Consider the following 18,512-nt stretch of genomic DNA (forward strand, 5'->3'; position numbering starts at 1 on the left):
AAAAAGGCAAGGAATGAATAGTAAATACCAAATAATTCCTGGTGTCAATTTAAGTTAATATTAAAACTGCCATCCGGTATTTTTAAAAACGTACAGCGGCCAAAAAGAAAGTATTTTTTGGAGGTGCCTGATGTACAAACTAGGCTCTCTCTGGGACAATCTAGTTGAATATAATGAATAGATACTTTAACAATAATTTTATATCCAGTTTTTCTTAGTTTTTCACTAAAAAATATTTTTGTAGCTCATTTTCCCCTTAAGATCACCGTTTTAGAATATGTGATTCCGACACAAAGAAAGCCCCTTTGCAACGGGGTGAAAATAACTGATGCTCATCAGCAGAAATATCATGATTGTATTGTTGTTGACAATGTACACTTTTCAGAGTTTTGTTCTACAAGCTGTGGCTTGTCAAACTTAAGAGTAAAACAGCCATTTATTTTACCGGCAAATTGGGTTTATTCGGGAAGAGCAGAGGAATTTCAATTCGGGATATGCAAGCTCTGGTAAACCATAGACGAAGAACAGGAACTATACAGAGAAAAGGAGGAAGTTGGGAGGCGTTGCTTTGAACAAAACTACTTTGGAGGAAAGCAAGAGTTCAGGGTGGTGATGGTTTCTGATTGGGTGACCTGTGGTAACATTATATTGGCTGAGCTTGTTGCTGGCCGATGAGAAATTCTTTTCCTCCTGCTGGAAAGTAGGAGAAAGTAGAAAATAGTAAAGTAGGTTTTTTCCTATTGTGTATGCAAGGTAGTCCTCTCTCACTCTCACTCTCTCTTTTTTTTTTTTATGGGGAGAGAGAGTGAGGGGCTGAGGATCTGAAGCAGGCCCAGTGTGGACAGCAGAGAGCCGATGCAGGGTTCGAACTCACGAACCCCTGAGAACATGACCAGAGCGGAAGTCGGATGCTTAACCGACTGAGCCACCCAAGTGCCTCAGTGTACCTCTTCTTGATGGGGGCTTGTAATTTCTGACTAGTGGTAGCACAGGAGACCGCCCCTGTCTGGCCTCCCGACTCCAATTTAAATGAGGTTTCTTTCATTCAGTTTCATAAGCTGAATGCCCACTCAAATCTGGATGTACTCAGTTCTATAAAAATATTCATCAATCTTACCTTGCGTAATGGATAAGTGTGATTGTTAATATTACTATTGAATCATTCGCTTTTACTTCCCCCCCCCCCCCCGCCCTTTTCATCTACTGCCATAACCTATGCAAGCTGGCCCAGGCCAGTGGGGAAGCCACAGAACAGTGAGGAAGGACAGGAAAAAAATAGGAAAACTAAACAGTCTATGTATTGGCTCCCAAGGATAAGGAAATCGAAAGGGAATGTGTGCTGGGGAGAAAGCATTCCAAATAGTGTTGCGATATTGTGATTTTTTTTTAATGTTTATTTATTTTGAGAGAGAGAGAGAATGCGTGCGAGCAGGGGAGGGGCAGAGAGAGAATCCCAAGCAGGATCTGCAGTTGTCAGTGCAGGGCTCAATCTCAAGAACCATGAGATCATGACCTGAGCTGAGATCAAGAGTCAGACACTTCATGGGCTGAGCCACCCAGGCACCCCGATATTGTGATTTCTAATAAGAAATATACATTTGGTCTTCCTGTTTCTGGCACGGAGCTCCTAAAACCCTTGGAATGTCCTGTGAGGAGAGCAATAAAGGTGTCAGTGAAGTGACTTTGGGATCACACCTAAGGATGGGGGTTGGTTGCCTGGTGAACCAACCTTATGATTAGTGGGTTGGAACTTTCAGCCCCATCCCTTGACCTCCAGGGAGGGGAGAGGGCCTGGAGGTTGAATCGATCACCAGTGGTCAATGATTTAATGAGTCATGCCCGTGAAATGAGACCTCTACAATCTCTAGTTGGTCGGTCAGAAGCACAAGTGATAACCTGACCTTGAGGGGGAGGACTTGTGGGAGTGAACCCTCAGCTTGTGGTGACTGATGCTGTCTCTGGGTAGATAGTGTCAGAATTGAGCTGAATTGTAGGACACCCAGCTGGTGTCGGAGAATTGCTTATTGGTGTGAGGGAGACCATGACCGCACCCCCCCCTCCACACACACACACACACACACACACACACACACACTTTAGAATTAGGTACAAAACCCAAATTAAGTGTTAAAAGGGATGCAGTAAACTTCAGCCTTTTTTAAAATGTCGGTTTATTTCTGAGAAAAAGAGAGAGAGAGAGAGAGAGAGAGAGAGAAAGTGTGTGTGTGTGTGTGAGAGAGAGAGCAGGGGAGGAGCAGAAAGAGAGGCAGACAGAGAATCCCAAGCAGGCTCTGCCCTGTCAGCACGGACCCCACAGAACATGAGATCATGACCTGAGCTGAAATCAAGAGTTGGACACTTAACTGACTGAGCCCCCCAGGTGCCCCACTGCAGCCTTGAAGAACATGTTTAGCGTCAGGCTGATGGTTGCTCTTGGTAGGTTGAAGCAACCCCAGTTTAGGGTAAAGGGAGTGTTTGGGTTCCGGTCAAGTAAGTTGAAGTTCAGGGCAGGCATTGAGCCTCCCATCGAGGAACTGGAATGCAGAGCAAGAATCCAAGGTGGGAGGCCACTTTTCTAGACTGAACAAAGCCGGCAGGGCTTAGAAAACTCCCTGGCTGTGTGTGTGCTCTGTATTCACTTCACGTCTGCCAGTTTAAGAAGAGTGATACTTCTCTCAACCATCAATCCTCCAGGGCTCAGGCCTTGGGTCACTGAACCTACCGGTTATGGAGTCGTATGCCGTGTTTAAATTGCCTCAGGGGGGCGCCTGGGTGGCTTAGTCCGTAAGGTGTCCAACCTTGGCTCAGGTCACGATCTCACAGTTCGTGAGTTCGAGCCCCGCATCAGGCTTGCTGCTGTCAGCACAGAGCCTGCTTCAGATCCTCTCTCTCTCTCTCTCTCTCTCTCTGTCTCTGTCTCTCTCTCTGCCCTTCCCCCACTCATTCTCTCCTTCTCTCTCTCTGTCTCTCTCTTTTCTCTCTCTCTCAAAAATAAATAAAAATATTTAAAAATTGCCTTAGGGACTACCAGCAGGGTCAAGGTACGGGTGGAAAGCAACTTTAGTTTGAGAAGTCACATAGGGCCTCTATCTATAAAAACCCCATTTATGTACCACTTTTCAGGAGCATCTGTATTGTTCAAATATTTGTGGAAGATTAACTGTTGCGGTGGTTAATTTAATTTATTTTTTATTTTAGAGCGAGAGAAAGCACGTGAGCAGGGGACAGGGGCAGAGGGGGAGAGAGAGAGAGAATCTCAGGCAGGCTTCACACCCAGCACAGAGCCCAACACAGGGCTCGATCCCACGACCTGAGCAGAAATCAAGAGTCGGGCGCTCAACCAACTGAGCCACGCAGATGCCCCTGTGGTGGTTAATTTTATGTGTCCATTTGGTTAGGCCATGGTATGCAGACATTTGGTCAAATATTACTCTAGATGTTGCTGTGAAAGTGTTTCGTAGATGAGATCGACGTTTAAGCCAGTAGACTTTGAATAAAGTGGATTACTCTCCACAGTGAGTGGGCCTCATCCAATCGGTTGAAGGCCTTACTAGGACAAAGATTGACTTGCCACCAGGAAGGAAGAATTCTGCTGGCAGACTTACTTGAGCTTAAACATAAACTGTTCCTTGCCTCCCCAGTCTGCCGCCTCTTTCTCTGTCTCTTTCTCTTTCTCTATAAGTTTCGTTTTTAGTTTTTTATTTTTTTTTAAAGATTTTTAAGTGAGCTGTATGCCCAACGTGGGGCTCGAACTCACGACCCTGAGATCAAGAGTTGCATGCTCTACTGAAGGAGCCAGCCAGGCCCCCCCCTCCTCCTCTCTCTATTTTATTGGTACTGTTTCTCTGGAACCCTGACATGGTTACTAGTATGAATTACATGAATTTTACTCCATTGAAGGGTATCACCTGCTTCTGTCATGCTTCCTTTGAAACTATTCCATTCATAGAATCTCTATCCTTTTCTCCCACCTGGTTCTGTCAGAAGGATAATAGAAAAAAAAAAAGTCACAGAGTTGGGAAACTATATATTAACTGCATTTTGAAAACAGCTACTTTCGGGACCTGCTTGCTTTTGACGTCAGAACTTGACCATAGTTAACAAGGATGTGTGGAAAAGTAGTCACATGCAAATGAAATGTTGAAACTCTGAAGGATAGCGGGAGGCATGGTGGACATATTTGTTTGAACGGATTCCAGTTGTGAAAATTTCTTTCAAATGCCTGGAATGGGGGATCCATGAGTGCAAGTGGTGACCTCATAGCTGACCTAGCCTGCCTTCTGGCTTTCTACGCAGCTTAATGTTGTGTAGTTGCTTTGGGCTGTGATTTCTCCTGGGACATACATTATTTAGTTGGTTAGCTCAATGCGAGTTAATATTAAAATTCCTGTGTGGTCTTTGTTTTAAAATGCATTTGTGTCCCTCACATCACCAATATATTTATAAGCCTGAAAACTGGAGTAGCATGAGGTAACTTAAAATACGAGTGGTTCTTCTGTGAATTTAGGTCAGATACTCTCTTAGTAACGGAGCTGCTGCTAAATGTTGAAACTCCTTTTTCCCTGAAGACACTTAAATCTTAGTTTTGGTTGGACATCTTCCTGGTGGCTGAAAGCTAGGAACTATAGACATTCCTAAAACTGTTTTCTCAAGTTTCGTACATTTTTTCTTTTCTTTGACTTCGTGTTGGCTCTTTCCAGCTGTTTTCTAAATATTCAATTTCCTTTAACATGTTCAATGGAAATTTTCAATTTCTAGGGTAGAGAATCCTACGTTTATAAAAATTATTTTATGGTGCAATTAAGGTCATCCATTAAAACCTGCTTTTGGTTTCACCAAAGTATTTTGCTGATGTTCTCATATGGCATGCATATATAGCCGGCACCTAGAATCACACTGTAGAGAAGACGTGACAAATACTTCTTCAATTGAGTTAGTTAATAAAACCGAACCAGAAGTTGGTAGTAAAGAGAATGGCAAACCTCCGGTGCAGAAAGTGTTCTCTTTTTCTTTCTTTTTTTCTTTCTTTCTTTCTTTCTTTCTTTCTTTCTTTCTTTCTTTCTTTCTTTCTTTTTAACATTTATTTATTTTCGAGAGAGAGAGACAGAATGCGACTGGGGGAGGGGCAGAGAACGAGGGAGGCACAATCTGAAGCAGGCTCCAGGTTCTGAGCTGTCAGCACAGAGCCCGATGCAAGGCTGGAACCCACGAACCATGAGATCATGACCTGAGCCGAAGTTGAACGCTTAACCAACTGAACCACCCAGGTACCCCAAGAGTTCTCTTTTTCTTAATATTTTATTTTAGAGAGAGTGTGTGTGTGTGTGTGAGAATGAGGGAGAGGAGCAGAGAGAGACAGAGAGAGAGAAAGAATCTTAGGCAGACGCCACACTCAGCAAGGAGCCTGACTCGGGGCTCAATCCCATGATCCTGGGATCAGGACCTGAGCCAACACCAAGAGGAGGACACTCAATCGACTGAGCCACCCAGGCTCCTCGGAAAGAGTTCTCTTTTAACAAATACCATTATATCTTCTCTTTCTTGCCCCATTTACTACGTTTATATCCAAACATATATGTTTTTCCTAATTGAGTGGTAGTAGGTAGAATGGGACATAAATGGAAAGACTTTTTCACTGGATATCACTTTTTTTTAATGTTTATTTATTTTGAGAGAGAGACACACAGAGTGCGAGCAGGGGAGGGGCAGAGAGAGAGGGAGACACAGGATCTGAAGCAAGCTCCAGGCTCCGAGCCGTCAGCACAGAGCCTGATGTGGGGCTTGAACCCACAAACTGTGAGATGATGGCCTGAGCCAAAGTCAGACACTTAACCACCCAGGCGCCCCTAAATTTCTTTTTGTTAATGTATATTTATTTTTGAGAGAGAGAGAAAGACAGCATGAGTTGGGGAGGGGCAGAGAGAGAGGGAGACACAGAATCCGAAGCAGGCTCCAGGCTCTGAGCTGTCAGCACAGACCCTACACGGGGTTCGAACTCAGGAACTGTGAGATCATGACCTGAGCCGAAGTCAGATGTTTAACTGACTGAGCCACCCAGGAGCCCCAAGCACCTTTTTTTCTTTAAAGTTTATTTATTTTGAGAGAGACAGAGACAGTGCCAGTGGGGGAGGGGCAGAGAGAAAGGGAGAGAAGATCCTAAGCAGGCTCCACGCTGTCAGCACAGAGCCCGACATGGGGCTCGAATCCATGAAACGATGAGATCGTGATCTGAGCCGAAATCAAGAGTCTGACGCTTGACCGACTGAACCACCCCTGCGCCCCTGCCTTAAGCACCTTTGAAATTGATTGAGTGGTTTTACAAAGCATAACTTAAAGTAGTTTAGTTATGGTAGTGCACACATTTTGATACACTTCTGAGCTTTTTAAAATGGGACTCTATTTATATAGCTGCCTCAGTTACTCATTTCTGTATGATCATCAATTACCCCAAAATTAAATGGCTTAAAACAACAACATTTGATTGGCTCACTCTGCTGTGAGCTGGCAGTTTGGGCTGGGCTTAGCTGAGAGGGCTTGTCCCTGCGTTACCAGCTGTTGGTGTGCCTTTTTCCCGAGTTTGGGCTTATTCATGTCCCGTGGTGGTTAGCTAGCTATCAGCAGGGATGATGGACGTAACCGGGCCAAGTGCCACTCACATTCCTGTAGGCTAGCCTGAACTTCTTCACATGGTTGCTAGCTTCTATCACCAGCAAGGGAGAGCAAGCCCCAATGCCTAAATGCGTTTCAGGCCTCTGCTTGTGACTTGTTTGCTCATGTACATTGGCCGGGGAAGTCACTGAATCAATGTGGGAGGCCAAGGTCAAAGTCAATGCGTTGGAGGGCTACAGGAAGGTAATGGGTACAGGGAGATGTGATGCAGTGGGGCCATTGCTATTAAAGTAATTGTTACGATTTCTAAACGTGTCCCTTGTTTTCTTAAAGCACTGACAGTAAATGAACTCAACTCATGGCCAGGGAATTCTGTAAACCCCTGAACGCTAATGATAAGTTACAGCTGTTGTCATAGGCTGATTTAAAGTTTTAGTACCACTTACTATTACCATTTAAAATACTGAGACACATCATATCACTGCCTTGCTCCCAATTTTCCCATGGCTTCTTACTGCAGTCAGAATAATATTAACATTTTGAGGCGCCTGGGTGGCTCAGTCGGTTAAGCATCCAACTCTTGGTTTCGGCTCAGGTCATGATCTCACAGTTCGTGGGTTCGACCCCTGCATCAGGCTCTGGGCTGGTAGCTTGGAGCCTGCTTCGGATTCTCTGTTTCCCTCTCTCTCTCTCTCTCTCTGCCCCTTGCCTGTGTGTGCTCTCTCTCTCGCTCTCAAAAATAAATAAATAAAAACACTAAAAAAAATAATATTAAAATTTCTTGACACAGCCCACAGGCCCTAAGTGATTTTGTTTTTTCTACACCGACATGATGTTGTTTTCATGACATCATGCCTTACCTCTTGGCTGATAATGTACTATCCTTCAGCCCTAATTGGCTCTTTTCTCTTCCTTTAGTGCATCAAATCCATTCCACCTCAGGGCTTTTCGCTTGCTATTCCCTCCCTGGAACGATTTTCCCTCCGATCTTTGCTTGGATGGCTTCCTCTCATCATTCAGGTCTCTGTACAAATTTTACTTCCCTAGAGCAGTGTTTGCTCCCCACCCCTTCAGAAGTAGCCCTTCTGCCATCTCAGATCACTCACTATCCCATTTCTCTGTTTTATTTTCTTCCCAACACTTATTACCCGGAATTATCTAACAATATTAACAAAGTAACTAAAGGCCTGGCGTACTCAGTCTTGACCTTGGAATCTTTACCTGTAAGTTGGAGAGGTGGGATCTTATCTAAAGTCCTTTCCAAGTCAAAAGTTTGCACTTCCCATGCCTATAACTCAGTTTTTAGATGAAGTTTGAGCCGGGTGGGGGGGGGGGAAGCTGTCAGTAACAAAGAATATGGGAATAAAGATCCTGTATATAACTTTTATGTTGGGAAAAATCTGTCACAGTGATTTCCAAATACATAAGAATGTAGTTTAGGAAGAGGAATAATGGATAAACCAAAATTGAAAAAAACTAATTAGCATTGTCACTGTATCTATTCAAAGTTTCATTAAAAAAAAGGTTTTTCCGGCTTTATTGAGACATGTGTAGGGGCGCCTGGGTGGCGCAGTCGGTTAAGCGTCCGACTTCAGCCAGGTCACGATCTCGCGGTCCGTGAGTTCGAGCCCCGCGTCAGGCTCTGGGCTGATGGCTCGGAGCCTGGAGCCTGTTTCCGATTCTGTGTCTCCCTCTCTCTCTGCCCCTCCCCCGTTCATGCTCTGTCTCTCTCTGTCCCAAAAAAATAAATAAAAAACGTTGAAAAAAAAAAAAATTTAAAAAGAGACATGTGTAAGTTCAAGGCATACAGCACAATGATTTATTATATACCCAGGTATCATGAGTAAAAATATCATTTTTCCCCCCTATTCCACTGATAAGGCCAGAGCAGGGCAGACGGGAGCCCTCCCCTGGGTGCCACCAGAATGTCCACATTTAATCGAAATGCTATAACATAGACTCCAGAGGCGCCCTGCCTAGGATCAAAGCCCAGTTCTGCCTCTGAATCACTGTGAATCCTTAGGAAAGTGAGCCAACATCCTGTGTTTCAGATTGTGCCTCTGAAACGAGGATGCCAATGGCACTTGCCACGTGGGATTCTTGCGGGGATTGAATGAGATACTGTTTGTGAAGGCTCTAGCACCTTAGCACTCAACAAATATTAGCCGTCGTTAGTGATTGTAATCAGGGAACAGCAGTGGACGTCAAACCCAAAGAATGGCAAGGGAAGGCTGGTGTGTCGGTTGGGGTGACGAGTGAGAGCAGCAAGTTGTGTGTGGCTACTTATAGGAGGAGCTCCTGGTTGTACATATTTTGTAGTGTAAGGAAATAGTTGCTAAAAAAAAAAAAAAATTCCCCAATGTACCAGGAAAATTCAAATGTAACTGAAACACACTTTCCTCTATCTTGAATGTACAAATGTGGGAGTTATACCCAAACTCTGCATTTAAGTGGCTTAAAGTACATAGGGCCGGAGTCAAAAAGAGATGCATAGCTTAAAACTCTTCAGGTAGGTAGATAAGTCACATTCTGAAACTTTAGAAGTGGCTGGTATGAAGTTTCAAGGACAATCTAATTACAATATGGAATCACCTCATTAAAGTATAACTGACTGATGGAGAATCTGAGACCACGTAGACCGAAACTGAGATTTTGCCCTTTTGATGGAAAAATAAAAGCATTGCCAAAAACATCAGTATTATAAACAAGATTGTATCAGGAGAATCTAAAGTCCTTAAAAGAATAAACACTATGGATGCACTCTTTTAGGTATAATTGCTATGCTCATGTGGTCACTCCTTCACATCGCGTACTTACGTAGTGACTTGAGCCAATGATGATAGTATTGAGTACATAGTATTTATTCGTGCACTCCCAATATTCCAGGCTTCATTTGAAACACTGGGATTCAGTAACAAACAAAACAGAACCGGTCCATCCCTTCGTGGGGCTTACATTCTAGTAAGAAGACAAAGAAGGGTTTGCGTTCACGGGATGATATGATTTGACGAGTACAGCGTGCTGTGGGCATAGTTCAGAAATCCCCAGTGTGGTCTGGAATATGAGGAAAGGTCTCCTGGAGCAAAACATTAAGAGACACCTGAAGAATAGCAGAAATTTTCTAGGAGACAGCACCGGGGAATGGTGTGCTTAGTGGAAACAGCGTATGGGAAAGAATTCGGATTAATAGAGGTCTGTCAAGGGCTTCGACCAACTCTTTGCCAATCTAATTTGCATTTCTCTACGTACTCGAGAGTAATACACATTGGTTTTCTTATAAATCTTCCGTGAGTCCAAACCTTCACACGTTCAGACAACGCATGGCTATTATTCACAAAATGTCCTCTGTTCTTAACTCGGTACACTCAGTGGGTAATTGGCCGGAAATGTAATAGCTGGCTTGTGCGTGCAATCCAAATCCTTTACGATGTTCGTAGGTTTTCTACGTAACCTTTGCTATTGTAGCATATTACTGCACGATGCCGTTGTAGTTTATAAGCGGTATGTGGAAGACCCTCTGATGTGTAGACGACAAAAACTTACATTTTTCCGTGTCATTTCCTGCACTCAGAGGGTACTGTGTGAAGGCGGTAGTGCTGGAGACCATTCGGTGGTATATTTTATACACAGAATTTCACATATATATGTAATTTCAGCTTACTTTGGGTCAGTAAACCAGATCTCTAGACCTCTAGCCATTAGCCACGTGTGCCTGCCTATCTAGCAGTTGGAATGTGGCCAGTCTGAACCGAGATGTGTTCTAAGTGTGAAATACACATCAGACTTCAAAGACTTGCTCCGAAAAAGAGGAATGGAAAATATCTCGTTGATTGTTTTTTGTAATGATTACATGCTAAAAAAAAATCGTTTTGTTTTATTGCATTAGATGCAATATGTTATTAAATTAACGTCACCGTTTTTTTCACTTTAAAAGTGTGGCTGCTTGAAAATTTAAAATTGCATTTGTGGCTAACATCTGGGGCTCACATTATATGTCTATTGGCTGCCACTGCTCTAGGCTTCTTTTTAATTTTCTTTAGTGTTTATTTATTTTTGAGAGAGAGAGAGAGAGAGGGAGAGAGAGCATGAGTGGGGGAGGGGCAGAGGGAGACACAGAATCCCAAGCAGGCTCCAGGCTCCCAGCTGTCAGCACAGAGCTTGATGCGGGGCTTGAACTCATGAACCGTGAGATCATGACCTGAGCCGAGGTCGGATGCTTAACCGAATGAGCCACCCAGGCGCCCCAAGACTTCTTCAATTTGTCTATGTCAGCGAAGGCTGAGGCTAATCAGAAGACACGGCTAAGGTGTGCTCTGACCGTTAGTGAGCATGAGGAGTCCTCACTGCTGGTTAGTAAATGTTTGGCTTTTGAGTCGAATCAATTACTGTAACAGATCGGCATCTGCGGATGTGATGGAGACTTTGTCCGGGGTGAGGGATTAGAGGAAGAAACTGGATCAGATGCTGCTCGGGTCCCACCTAACCATAAACCGTCAGGTTTATGAAAGTGGGACCACTGCTCCCAAGGAGTTCTTGCTGCCTATTTTGGCCCTGAAATAGCAAGGCTAGTCCGTAAGAAGGAAATGCCATGTTACGGCGGCGGAAAGTTAACCCGAAGAAATAGAAGCCAAGCCCCCTTATGGACAAAGTTCCCGTGTTCACATTCACTGTCGCCAAGAGTAAAGATGCAAACCCTGGCGAGAATAGTTAGCGATGCTCCACATTTCATCTTCAAGCACGTTAGTGACGTTAATTCGTGAATCATCACAATTTGTGACATGTTTACTGAGTGTTATTATCCCATTGATGAATTAGGGAAGAGTCAGCGAAGGTGGAAGGCTTGCCCATGTTAGAAGGTGTTCAGGAGGGCTCACCTGCCAGCATGGAAAACGGGAAATGGAAGCCCTTTCGAAGGCCGGCTGTGGTAGAACAGCACGTTCTCGCTTTCTACATTCCCCTAACAGGACTGAACAACTGTACGACAGTTTTGTAAATTGACATTGACTCAAATGTACCTGCTGGGTTTGATATTTAAAGCAAGGATGTGCAGGGGCGCCTGGGTGGCTCAGTCGGTGAAGCATCTGACCTCGGCTCAGGTCATGGTCTCGCGACTCATGAGTTCGAGCCCCACATCGGGCTCTGTGCGGACAGCTCGGAACCTGGAGCCTGCTTCGGATTCTGTCTCTGTCTCTCTCTCTGTCTGTCTCTCCTCTGCTCCCACTCTGTATGTGCGTCCCTCTCTCTCTCAAAAATAAATAAACATTAAAAAGAATTTTTTTTTTTTTTTTTTTAAAAAAGCAAGGATGGGCAGATATTACTTTCTCCAATGCATTTGTTTTTGTAACAGTCTTACTCTGGGCCTAGTTTGTTTAGAGTATGGATTACTTGTTTGTTAGACATATTTATTTATCCCACGAGTATTTGTTAAACCCTCGTTATCACCCTTATTCCTGACATCAGGAAGCTTACAGTCTAGTTAAGAAGTGGCAGACACGTAAAAAATACCAGAAGGTGTTTTAGGTACTCTGATAAGAGAAGTAGGTTCTAGATAATGATGATGTCCAAGACTTAGGTAGCACTTCCTATGGGCCAGGCACTACTCTTTTGTTTAAGTTTATTTATTTATTTTGAGAGAGGGGGAAAGACGGGGAGAGAGAGACAACAAGAGAGGGGCCAAGAGAGAGGAGAGAGACGATCCCAAGCAGGCTCAGTGCTGTCAGCACGGAGCCTGACACGGGGCTCGATCCCATGACCATGGGATCATGACCTGAGATGAAATCAAGAGACAGACGTTTAACTGACTGAGCCGCCCAGAAACCCCAAGGACCAGGCACTGTTCTAAGTGTATTCATGTATAATGACTTATTCAGCCTTCAGGAGAATCCTGTAGATAAGGAATTACTAGTATTCCCATTTTACTGAATACTGTAAATGGGCAAAAAGAGATTCACGAATTTGCCCAAGGTCACAGCGAGTGGCGGAGCTTGGATTCAAACCCAAGTAAACTTTGCTCTTCACCACTGCCCAAAGGTGTGTGTGCCTTGCCACCTGGACGGACAGGAAATGCTTCTTAGGGAAAGTGACACTGAGCTGAGTCTGGTCAGAGGAGAAGCTGTTTGCTAAGACGGCAAGAAGAGGGCTTCCTAGTACGGTGATTGGAACAGAGACCTGGCAAAATGAAGCATTTACCTTAAGATTACCAGGTTCAGGAGAAAGGAGAGGGGAAGGTGGCAAGGGGTGGGGGGACAGAGTAGGCCGTTCAGAGCTACAGGGAAGGAACAGGTGGGCAAACGAGGAAACTCGAAACTGCTGACAAAGTGAGTTTAGCAGAATATCCAAGGCTTCATTTACCTGCATGCCCTTTTGGCACAGACAGCTGAAAAACTTTAACTCGATTGAAGTCGCCGGTTGTGTGACCCAAGGCAAATCAGTTTAGTTCTCTGAGCCTCACTCTTCTTATCAGTGAAATCAAGGTTGAAGACAAAATGATCTTTGAGTTCCCTTCCAGCACTGGTCTTGTGATTTCTGTGGGTCTAATGCGCAAAGAAGGAGCCAATTTTGAACTGATAAGTGACATATTTAGATATGCATTTGAGAAAGAGGACACTACGTTATATGGTAATAGCATGGTAAATCTTCAAGGTTTATTTATTTATTTTGAGAGACAGAGAGAGAGAGAGACAGAGACAGAGACAGAGAATCCCAAGCAGGCTCCTCACTGTCAGTGTTGAGCCCATGCGGGACTCGAACTCACAAACCGTGAGATCGTGACCTGGGCCGAAGTCAAGACACTTAACTGACTGAACCACCCTGGCGCCCCTTGTGATAAGTCTTTAAAAAGGCATCTGAAGCTTTAAACTTCAACAGTTGCTCTGGACACTTCCACCTGGAGAGTGTTACCATGTTCCCCTCCACTCTCACTTCTATGGTTATAGCACAACTGATTCTCCTTTGGTTCTGCTGTGTTCTTGTTTCTTACTTGGAGGTGGCCTCTTTTCTTTTCCATTGTTCTTTTGGTGTCTCATCGGGCACCTAAGACTTCTGTGAGACTGAGTTCCCCTGAGTTTTCTTAATTCTTTCCATTGTTTTAACCACCATCGCTCTGTAAATATGTTACGATTGCCCTGTTTTATTTTGTTTTTGTTTTTTAGATATTATTTTAAAGTAATCTCTACACCCAACTTGGGGCTCTGACTCACAACCCCCAGATCAAGAGTGGCCTGCTCTACTGACTGAGCCAGCCAGGCATCCCAACTGCTCTACTTTCCATCTCTGGTGGGTACAGTCCTATTTAAAAAATGACATGGCTAGGGGCGCCTGGGTGGCTCAGTCGGTTGGGTGTCCGACTTCGGCTCAGGTCATGATCTCGCAGTCCGTGAGTTCGAGCCCCGCGTCGGGCTCTGTGCTGACAACTCAGAGCCTGGAGCCTGTTTCAGATTCTGTGTCTCCCTCTCTCTCTGACCCTCCCCCATTCATGCTCTGTCTCTCTCTGTCTCAAAAATAAAATAAATGTAAAAAAAAATTAAAAAAAATAAAAAAAAAATAAAATAAAATTAAAAATGACATGGCTAAAACATGACTTTGCATCAGATTTTCTCTGAAGCCTTTTCTATCAGAAAAGCAAAATCACATTGTTTTCTTCTTCCATGCTCAGTATAGAAAAATCAGAAAGTACAAACAAACGAAAGAACATAATCACACCCATATTCCTACACAGCAGTGGATAATTACTGGTACTATTTCATTGTGTAGTTTTCTCTGGATGTACCTATATGTGTATATTGTGTTGGTATCATACATACTGTTTGGCAACCTATCATGAACCTCTTTCCATTTCAATACATAAAAGCAGATATCACCTTGAAAGACTGAATTATTCAGTTATATACTCTTAAAATGTATTTAACCACATTCCTGATGTTGGGAATTTATTTCCAACATCCATATCAATAGATACAACAAACAGTGTTTATAGGAATTCCCTGCAGCTCCAATCGTGACTAAAGTCATGACCACGATTTCCCCCAATTTTTTTAAATAAACATATTTATTTGTTTATTTACTTATTTATTTTAAGCAAGCTCCATGCCCAACGTGGGGCTTGAACACACGACCCCAAGATCAAGAGTCTCATGGTCCACTGACTGAGCCAGCCAGGTGGTCCTATTTTCCCATATTCTTAATGGCGAGGCTGAGATTTTTCCCATCTGGTCTAGATTCCATGTGGGCCAGAGATTAGTTCATGGATCCAGAAGTCAGTACCTGATAAAAAAGGGGCCAATCGGAGACACTCCAATGGACTATGGAACTGGGTTTTAGAGATCCCAGCTTCAGTGTGGTTGGTCTCTTGAATAGGAGGAGATATAGAATAGAGGAGATATAACCTAAGGGTTTGTGGCCAATCATATCCTACCATGCAGCCAGGAAAGCATAAAGTGCCAAAATAATAAGAGAGAATAATGAAGTAGATTCCTGGATAACATACAGAGACAGAAGATGGAGATCGTCCTGCCAACTTTTCAGTCTCTGATTCTAATCCATTCCTGGATCTTGACTGTATCCCTGTTTTTACATTCTTATTCTCAGAGAGAGAATAAAATAGAGACAGTGCAGTTTGTCCAGGCATGCGACCGATTTTTTAACAGCTTTATTGAGATACATGTGACATACAGTGAACTGCGTGCATTTAAAGTGTACAGTTGATAGATATTGACGTATGTCTACACGGGTGAAACCATTACTGCAATGGTGATAATGAACATATGAGTCACCGTTAAAAGTTTCCTTGTACTTCTTTGTCATTCTTACTTCCCCTCACTCCCTATTCTCAGCCCCAGGCAATCACTGATCTGCTTTGGGTCACTATAAATTCATTTTGATTTTCTAGAATGTTATATAAATGGAATCACGTACCTCTTTTTGTGTGGCATCTTTCACTTAGGATTGTTATTTTGAGATTCACCCAGGTTGTTATATATATCATGTTGTAGCATGTCGGTGGAGAGACAGATAACAGTTCTACACTACTTCTTGTAGAAGCCTGCTTGTTTTCTCCCCTTGAAGATTTTACGAATGTAACATGTCTAAAAAGGAACTTTTTCTTTTTTTAAGTTTATTTATTTATTTTGAGAGAGAGCATGGGGGAGGGACAGAGAGAGAGAGGGAGAGAGGCAATTCCAAGCAGGCTCCACATGGCCAGTGCAGAGCCCAGCGCGGGGCTCAATCTCACGGCCAGGAGATCATGACCGGAGCCCAAATCAAGAGTGGATGCTTAACCGGCTGAGCCACCCAGGTGCCCCTAAAAAGGAACTTTTTATGCAACACCCTTCCCCCCAAACCTTGCTCCAATCTTCCCCAACTTATTAAATGACATCGTCTTTCATCTAGTTGAATGGGTCTTCCTAGTTGCTGGGTCATCCTCTTTAGTAGACCTTTAATCCACGTGCCTTTTGTCTGCCTCTATTGCCACCACCCTATCCTAAGCCGCGTCATTGCTTGTCTGCCTGCTTCAGCCTTCTCGCCCGTCTCTCTGCTTGGCTTTTGCCCACGGCCAACTCAGAGAAGCCATGGTGATTCTAAAACATACATTGCCTCTTATCGCTCTCATGCTTAAAGCCCGTCAATGGTATTGTTTGCACTTGAAGTCAATTCCAAACTCTTCACTGTGGCCTGCAAGGCCCTACGGGATCTAGCCTTTGCCAGCATCTCCGACTTCACCACGTTCTCCTCCGCGCCCTCGGTACTCACTGGCCTTCTTTCATTCGGCAAATGCACCAAGCTCTTTCCCACTGCGGGCATGTACCCATGATTGTCTTTTGGTATGAATGGAAGGAGGAAGGAGAGAGGGATTGCAGCCAGAGGGTGACGAATGGGCAAGTTAGAAGGGAGACTCGTGTATTGTTTGAAGACAGAGTAAGAAGTCAGTTGAGAGATAGAAACTGAGGACCCTTTGTGCATGTGGGGGTCTCCGTAGGTGCAGTTCTCTGTAGAGTCGGCTGGAGCATCTAGGTTAAGAGAGGAACTCATCCGATAGCTTCATTTGTAGAATCCTATGCTTACAGAGTCCCCAGGAAAGTTTTGATTCCTAACCCTCCAAATTCGAGCTCCTGTGAGTATTAAATGCATAGGACCTGTGCTGAGAAGTCAGCTCTGCAAAGTTTTGACAGAAGAGGGCAGGCTTAGAATCTTCTCAAAGGCCCCCACACAGAGTTAGAGTAGCTTATGGCTAGGGTCACCTTTGATGTTAGAAAACCTGTACAGATACTTTAGATCCTTTCCTCCCTCTGACTCTTCCAGCTCGAGCTTGGCCTCTCCTTGAAGCCCAGTTAAGAGCTCACTTATTCTAGAGTTCATTATCTGACTAAGGGGGTGGGAGCATGTTGGTTTCTCTTCACTCACCAAGTGTGTATTTCTTTCTTTGTGTGTTCAAACACATAACCCTACCTCCATCACACTATATAATATATATAATATATTGGGATATATTATATATATACATATATGTATATTACGATGAAACATATATACTATATATTATATATTTTACATATAATATATACTATATATTATATATTTTACATATAATATATACTATATATTATATATTTTACATATAATATATACTATATATTATATATTTTACATATAATATATACTATATATTATATATTTTACATATAATATATACTATATATTATATATTTTACATATAATATATACTATATATTATATATTTTACATATAATATATACTATATATTATATATTTTACATATAATATATACTATATATTATATATTTTACATATAATATATACTATATATTATATATTTTATATATAATATATACTATATATTATATATTTTATATATAATATATACTATATATTATATTAATATTTATATTAATATTTATAAATGTATTTATTTATATATTTATATAATAATATTATATATTATATAAATATATATTTATATGATATATAAATATTAATATATAAATATATATTTATATGATATATAAATATATATTTATATAATATATTAATATATAAATATTATATAATATATGTGTATATATAATATACATACGTGTATACACACACACACACACACACACACACACACACACACACACGTTTAACTGACTGAGCCACCCAGGCGCCCCTCCGTCTGTCCTTTAATCAAAGTTAACATAATTGTAATTCTTGGGTTTAACCTCTGTTAGGCACACAGCAGGTTCACAAATGTGTCTTGAGGGACTAGGCATCAGCCATGGCTTTGTGCTCTTTGGGGTGTGTGTGTGTGTGTGTGTGTGTGTGTGTGTGCGTGTGTGTCCACATCTGCCTGTGTGGCCTCTGTCTTGGTGAATTTTTGTAAGTATATAATTAAACTGGTGCCATCAAAACTTTGGAGGGTGTGGTAGGCAGAATTCTAAGATGACCTCCAAGATTCTAGGTGTCTGGTGTAGATGCCCCATATGTTCCCCTCCCCTTCAGTGTAGTATGCTGTGAGATCACTCTGACGATTAGGTTACATTATATGACAGAGGTGAAGAGATTTTGAAGGTGGACTTAACGTCCCTTCTGGACGTGAGAGCTCTCCTGCCGACCTTGACAAAGCAACTGCCTATGTTAGAAACTGCCTATGGAGAGGGGCAGTCTCCGGAGCCTGTAAGTGCTGAGAGTCTCAATCCTACAACCATGAGGAACTGAATTCAGACAACAGTGTGAATGAGCTTGGAAGCAGGACTCTGAGCTCCATGTGTGAATGCAGGCAGGCTGACACCTTGCTTGTAAAGCCTTGTGAGACCCTGAGCAGTGCACCCAGCTCGGCCCTGCCTGGACCCCTGACCCATGGAAGCGGCAACAACTGTGTGTGCTTTTAGGCTGGCCACCAGGTTTGT

Source organism: Panthera onca, chromosome X, assembly GCF_046562875.1.
Source record: "Panthera onca isolate mPanOnc1 chromosome X, mPanOnc1 haplotype 2, whole genome shotgun sequence".
Lineage (NCBI taxonomy): Eukaryota > Metazoa > Chordata > Mammalia > Carnivora > Felidae > Panthera > Panthera onca.